Raw genomic sequence first — 7,475 nt, 5'->3', positions numbered from 1 at the left:
TGTGGGGGTAAATTCATTAGTGTTCAGAAACAGAACACCCTCCCCCCGTTTTCTGCTCTGGTGGATTGAACCTTTGTGAGTATCATCTGGCCTCGGCTTCGCAAGGACTCGGTATGTGTTTGTTCATGAGAATGGTGCTAATAAATGGCTGATTTAGAGCCATGGGTACAATAAACCCGGAAGGTTGATGAGAGGAGGGAGCATGTTTTCAGTGACTTGGAAACACTGGGCGAAGACGATTACTTTAATCCGTCTCACTGTTTTTGAACTCAATAAAAGTGGGTCTAATCCAATTACCTCTAATTCGACATCTATTAACTCAGCGGAGAGTTTTACAATAATTAGCTAACCCTGAAAAGGAAGATTTCAGACGAAGCCTGAGCAGAGCAGAAGTCAGGTGGCTCTGAGAGGGAAAACGTGGTTTCCATGGTGAGAAGCTGGCGTGGCCCGTCTGCCCTCTGATGGGCGGACACCCAAGGAAGCTGCCCCAGTGAGAACCTCACATCCTTTCGAGCACTTCCATGCCTGCTCATCAATTGGCTACAGTTTATTTTCGCTGGTGTTTGTCCCTTAGCCTGACTTGAAGCTTCAAGTGTTTTTAAAAGCCATTCCTTTGTAGGAATTCCATTTCTCATGCCAAATCTCCAGGGTCTTTTCTAATGCCTTTCTGCCTTCCTTAGAGCTTAGTCTGGAATACTTTCTGTCCTCAGGGCTTGCATCTCAACTCACCCCCATCCCTGAAGCCAGAATGCCCAAAAGGAGTCAGGGCTGAATCCAGGGCCATCTGGCTTCTTGAGGACACAGTAGATTCTTATGTTCATCTAGATGGCTGACAATTCTTCCAGTCATATCTCACAGAGTTCCACATGCCTTCCAGGGGTGGCATGACATCTCAGAAGACAGATTCTGTCTTAGGACAGTGCCCAGGATCCAGCAGACCTTTTGGAGGACTCCCTTCTCAGTAAGAATTCTGCTTCTGTGTGAGCCAAGCCTCAGGTGGGGCAGGACGAAACTTCTGTAATGATATCTACATTTGGGGAGGTCAGAGACCAGGGGGAGAGCTTTGTTAGCAATTCCATTCCATCTTGAAGGATCTAACCTGAGGCAAGACTCACATCCTGTGGGCCAGCACTGGAGAACTCGCTAGAGGTGGCATCAGTCAGACAGTGTGAGACCAGGGGATCTTTAAGGCAGACAAGAGGGCCAGCGCTGTCTTGGTCTTGCTGTTTAGTGGGCCCAGTGAGAAGCTGGCTAGGTCTGAGCCTATGGTGACCTAAGCCACCTCTTCAGTCTAAAGCCAAACCTGTCAGAAGATGCTTTTGCTCGGATGCCCCTTGAATGCCCTCGTATTTGAGGCCGTTGCCAGTGCCTCTGTCCCCCCACAAACAGGCTGAGCCTCTCAACAGCAGGAGCCCTTTTTAATTGTCTTCGCATCAATTATTATTGTTGTACAATAATAATTACATTAATCATAAGAAAAAGACAACTCCCCAAGTGCCAGGCTCTTCACTAGTGTTTATGCTAATGATTGTGTGTTTGTGTTAGCAATTGCTTTGACTCTTCAGAGCTCTGGGCTGTAAGAACTGACAACCCCATTTCAAAGAACGGGTGGGGTCAAAGAGGCTCGGCATCCTGCCCAGTCTTCCAGCCGCTGATTGGCAGACTTGGCCACTTAAACCAAATGCATTTGATACTAAAATTGGAGCCTTTCTAGCAAAGGGACGCTCCATCTGACTCTGGATGGTCATCTTAGGGACATGAAAGTCATAAAGTTAGGGAGGAAAAGTCACAGGCCATCGCCTACTCTGAGAAATTTCTTGAGATGGCATGGAGACCGTGGTGTGGCCTGCAGACCTCTCCTTGTCTCTGGACCATCCTTCCCCAGAACTTCCCAGTGTGGATCATTCCTAATCTATTGGAAGTCACAAGATTACCATTTGCCTTTATAAAAGAAACCTTTGGACTTGGGGCAGGAGGGAAGCCTGGAGGGGCCCAGGTCATACACAGCAGTAAGCCCGACCTTGGTAAAGGACCTCCCCCATCCCTGGTAGAAGCTAGAGATCCTCCTCCGAAGATACTGGAGGGCACTTTGGTTCTTGGAATTCCATGTGAAGCTACATCCTGGTTCTTGGCACGGGAGCCAAGCCTAGAGACAGGCCTTTATGGAGTCCCACACACCTCACAACAACCACACACTACCTGTGACCTTACCCTACCAATGGGTGAGCAAAATCAGAGCAAAGGACCTTCCCAAGGCCATCAGAAAATATGAATACAAAAATCCACATCTGCTGGTCCCTGGGCACTCTTCTGGGACAAAGTGGAAGAACAAGGAATTGGTAATGAAGCTAGAAATGTCCTCAGGGGTCATCTGAACTAATCTCATTCATGCACCACAGGAAACTGGTCCCTGGCTGAGAGGTATCACCCAAAGATCCTGTGTGAGCATCTTAGATGTGCCTCAGACATCCAACAAAACAGTGCCTGCTTTGAGATGACACTGGTACAATGACAATCATAGGGGCAATGCTGGCGGGGTCATTGAAGAGCTGAAACCTCTCTACAGGTCTCCAGAAGAGCAGGGAGATGGGACATTCACGACCCTTTGCTAAGAAGGTCACATTGGTTCCCATGAAAAATGGAGCAATCCTGGGGGAGGCTTGCTGGGTTGCCTGCCGGTCAACAATGCCCTGCATGATGACATGGTGGGCTAACCAAGCAGATCTTGACTCGCTAATGTGGGGGCAGGAAATGGCTCTGTCATGGATGGCGGGATCCCAGATATCTGGAGACAGAAGTGCTCTCAGTAATCAAGAAGAGCTCTCTAACCTGCTGGAATGCAGAGAGAGAGACAGGAATAATGAAGTTGCAGGAGGAAATACACATGGCTAATAAATACACAAACACATGCTCAACTGTACCAGTGTGCACAAAAGCAACAGAATTATTCAGTACCTTTAGGCCTCCTCTTTGAAGGGGGCATGGGGAAGTAGGTACTGCCCAAGGCTGCATTTTCCGATAGACCATTTGCAGCTCATCTTAGCTGTAGGCGGGAGAATGTAGAGTACCCTGTGTAGACCTGTGCTGTTAGTGCGGCAGCTGCCAGCCACGCGGGACCAGAGATCACACCAGCTCAAAGCTGCATCTACGCTGTTCCCTTTTGCACGATCAGAATTTTGTTCCACGTGGTTTGTGACGATCCCACGGAGCCGGGCAGGATGGAATATGACATCGCTGTAGGAAGTTGGTGAACAGCTTCATTCTGTGTGCACGGGTGTGGCCTGAAGGTGCTGAGTCTGAAAGAAACGGCAGCAAAGCTTCTCCGAAGTGGCGTGAATAAAGTGTCTCCTGAAGCACCGTGTGCAGCCAGAAACGATAGAAAGACAAGAACATGGCGTGTGTGTGTGTGTGTGTGTGTGTGTGTGTGTGTAGATCAGAGTACAGCATCTGAGTGTTGGCTCTCTCCTCCCACCACATACGTCCCAGGGACTGGACTCAGACGTCTATCTTGGAGGCGTAAGCACTTTTACCCACTGATCCATCTCTCGTCACAGGACTTTTAGTTTATGTCATGTGCGGATGTTTTCATCCGCAGCAACACAACAAAAATCGTTCCATAGGAATGCCATCATTTTGCCAAATTTGGAGGAAAACTGTTGGGTCTGCCATCAGCACAGCGGATGACACTATGTTCTCCGTCCTAGTCCCACTGACTCGTACTCACTGAGTGCCCCAAACACTGGCTGATGAAGTGCAAAGGCAGTAAGCATGTATGCACCATGCTGCCCGCCAGCCTCAAAGATCACCAGTGGCGGAGGCACGGCCACCAGCAAGTGCAGGTGGAATTTGGATGGTGGCAGCACCCAGGGTTTCTAGAGAGAACCCATTTTTATAGATTTATTTGTAAAATCTTAATCATATGTATACACATGCATCTCTGTGTGCATGTGTGCACACAGTGCAAGTACCTACCAAGGCAAGGAGAGGATGTGGAATTCCCTGAAGCTGGAGTTATAGGTGTTTGGGAACTGCCCGATGTGTGTGCTGGAAACCAAACTCAGGTCCTTGGCAAGAGCAACAAACTCTCTATCACCGAGCCATTTCTCTAACCCCTAGACTAATTCTAATTAAAGGGTTGAACATCCACAAATTCAACCACCTGTGGACCAAAATATTTGCTAAAAGCCCAACCCTATCGCACAATAAACATGTGTCTATAAACTCACACAGACTTCTTTCCTGTCATTATTCCCTAATGAAGAAAAACAAATATCTGTGTGTCACTCCATTGTGTCGGGTGCTGTAAATAATCTAGACGCCATGGTAAGTAGGCCGTGCGATGGTTATCTACAAACCCTGCATCCTTCCAAAGAAGAGACTTGAGCTCTGTCTTCGTTCTTTTTCTAGTCCTGCGACAAAACATCATGACCCAGACAACTCATAAAAGAAGGCCTTTCATTCGGAGCTCGAGTTGGGGTCCGTGGCCATCGTGGTGGAAAGCAGGACAGCAAGAAGGCAGTCCTGGTGCTGAAGCCAGAGCTGAGAGACTGCATCTGGATCCACAAGCATCACACAGAGGGAACTAATTGAGCCTGGTGTGGGCCTTTTGAAACTGCAAATTCCCATCCCCTAGTGACATGCCTCCCCCAACAAGGCCGTTATTTCCTAACATTCCCAAATAGTTCTACCAACTGAAAACCAAGTATTCGAACATATGAAGCTATGAGAGTCATTCTTATTCAAATCACCACTGGTGCCATCACGTTGTCCTCCCTCCAGAGGATCTTAGAGCCAGCTTTCTTTAGACTCTCAGCAATTTCTTTTCTTATCACTATGATAAAACACCTGACGAGAGCAAATCAAAGGATGAAGGATTTAAGTTGACTCACATTTTCAGTTCATCATGACAGGGCCAGGTCCTTTTGGAGTTCATGGTGGCAGAAGCATGTTGCAGTGGATCGGGAAGCAAAGGACAGGAACGGGAATGTTGAGGGAATCTTTCTGGAGCAAGCACTCCAACAATGAGAGAGGAAGAGAGATGTCACCAGTGAGCCCAAGTCAGGACATCTCCTGAAAGGTCTCTGTGCTGGCTCTAGTGTGTAGCTTTGTTTTATATTCTAAACCGCAAGGCAGGGCGGGCAAGCAAGCAGGATTTTACGGAAGCGTATGTGGCAGTCAGCAGGTTGTAAAGAACAACAGCCTATTGTTCTAGCTATTTCTCCAGGTCATTCTGTTCCAGGTAGCCAGAGAAGTCATGCTTGGCAAATAGGCTGAACAAGCAGTGCTCTAAGTGAGCCACTAAATAAATCAACAAATCGTCATCCAGTAATGGGCCTTTCTACCTAACTCAACTTCCTCCGAAGGACAGGTATAACCCTCACACTCCTACCAACATCTTCCCAGTTGTCAGTCTCAGCCAGCCACACCCCACTTCCTAATGGTTCAAAAACCTCCTCAAACAATGTGATAAGCAGAGTACTAAGTTTTCAAATATGTGAGCTTGTGAGGGAAATTTTATACCCAAACCATAAGAAACATGGATCCACTGTATGCCTGTGTTGTCTCCTTATCGGGGCACAGGTCATATTGAATTCAGGCCCAGTCGAATGACCTCGTTTTCAGGAGCCGATCCCTAAATTCAGTCACATTCTGAGGTGGTGGGGGTTAGCACTTCAGGCTACAGATTTTACGGGAAACATAGTTCAACCCATAAAGCTGAGACAGCTTGGGATACACCCACAGTTCACTCAGTTCATCGTGCCCTTCGGAAATATTTGTGAACATGGTCCGTGTCCAGTGTTCAGGGTACAGAGAGGAATGGGTAAGTACCTCAAAAATCCCACAGTGAAGAGACAGGCATACATACAGATCTAACAGCCTGATATTAACCACCTCTGGAACCTCCTGATTGGCTGCCTAGTCAACAAGTCTTCTTATTTGTTCTGAGTCAGCCTGCACTCTGGAGCCTCCCCTCCCCCTCACCCCTTGGCTCTGATTTGCCACTAGGCTGGTGTCTCCGCCCATTCTTCTTTACCTGGCCCCTCTGGAGATTGCCACTCTTTCTAGCTCTCTCTTGAGGTTCATTATATCTCTTCACCCAACACACACTAAATAAACAAACTCCGTATGCCCTGCCCTAGATAATGTAAGGCCATCAGCCAGCGGCTCTCCCATGCTAGACTAGGGAGACACGCCAGAAACAACAAAACAAGTCAACATTATTTCTACGATGAACAAACATAAAGTCGGGCAGAGAATAGAGAGGAGAGAAACCCAGTGCCGTAACTTTGAAGCAAAGGGCTGAGGATGTGGAGCCAGGCCTAGAGCTTAGCAAAGATTGTTATGTGCACCATGGGGGATCATAAGGGGCTCCTGGCTTGGTAGTTTGGATTAGAAATATCCTCTGTAGGCTCTGACATCTAAACACTTGGTCCCCAGTGGGTGGTGCTCTTTGAAGAGGGTTAGGTGGCACACCTTGCTAGAGAAAGTGCGTCACTAAGGGTGGGCTCTGAGATTAAAAACCTCACCCCACCTGCAATTCACTTTCTGCTCTGGCCTTGCAGTAAAGGAGGCGAGCGCCCAGCTCTCTGTATCTGTTGCCCTGCCTGTGGCAAGGCTCCCTACCACGATGGACTCTAACTCTCCAGAAACAAAAGCCCAAATAAATTTTCCTCTCGTAGACATCTTGGCCAAGGTGTGTCCCATGACAATATAAAAGCAATTAATAGACTGGGTGAGATCGCTCACTCTGGCTGCACAGGGAGGAAAAGTGGCAGCAGAAATTAGCAGGCTATGACGGGAATCCAGGGCACAGAGGAGGCAGCCGGGGCTGGGGTCTAGCGGCCAGGATTGGGGGAGGCAGTGAGAACTGATTCAGTCAGAGATGTGGGCAAGAGTGCCAGAAGACGGCAAGATGAATGACAGTCAGGCTTGCTCTCTGTTTAGACCAAGAACGGACAGCTGACATGAAAGCCATCTTCTGACAGACTCTGTGACTCAGATCAACTTGCCTTCGCAAGCCCCGCCCCCCACCCCCATTGTGACTGAGGCTGATAGGGAGGGTTTGAAGAAACAAAGAAAGACAAGGCGACTGATTTTTATTAAATTTCATAAGTGATCTATTAAATCACCACAGAAACAGAGTAGAGGTATCATTATGTTATAAAATAATCCGTTCATGGAGGTCAGCCAAGGACCAGCTATATCCACCCTTTCCACGGAACGGATAGTTACAAAGGGCTCAGGGCAAAGATTGATAGTCCGCCCCCCAAGTGAGTCAGAGGGGCCACGTGAGAGCCATGGTCCTCTTGGGGTGGAGGAGAGAAGGCTCTGTGAACAGAGCCCAGAAACGACCATCGGTGCAGAAAAACAGGTAAGATCAACACTGGAGTTCCCAGAAGAGCAGGAATCCAAGCAACTCCTATTGCTCCTATTTGCATATTCTCCTGAGAGAGTTGGGTCCAGAGGGAATGGCT

The sequence above is a fragment of the Arvicola amphibius genome, chromosome 12, assembly GCF_903992535.2.
Source record: "Arvicola amphibius chromosome 12, mArvAmp1.2, whole genome shotgun sequence".
Classification (NCBI taxonomy): domain Eukaryota; kingdom Metazoa; phylum Chordata; class Mammalia; order Rodentia; family Cricetidae; genus Arvicola; species Arvicola amphibius.
Note: the sequence above shows the minus strand (reverse complement) of the source record.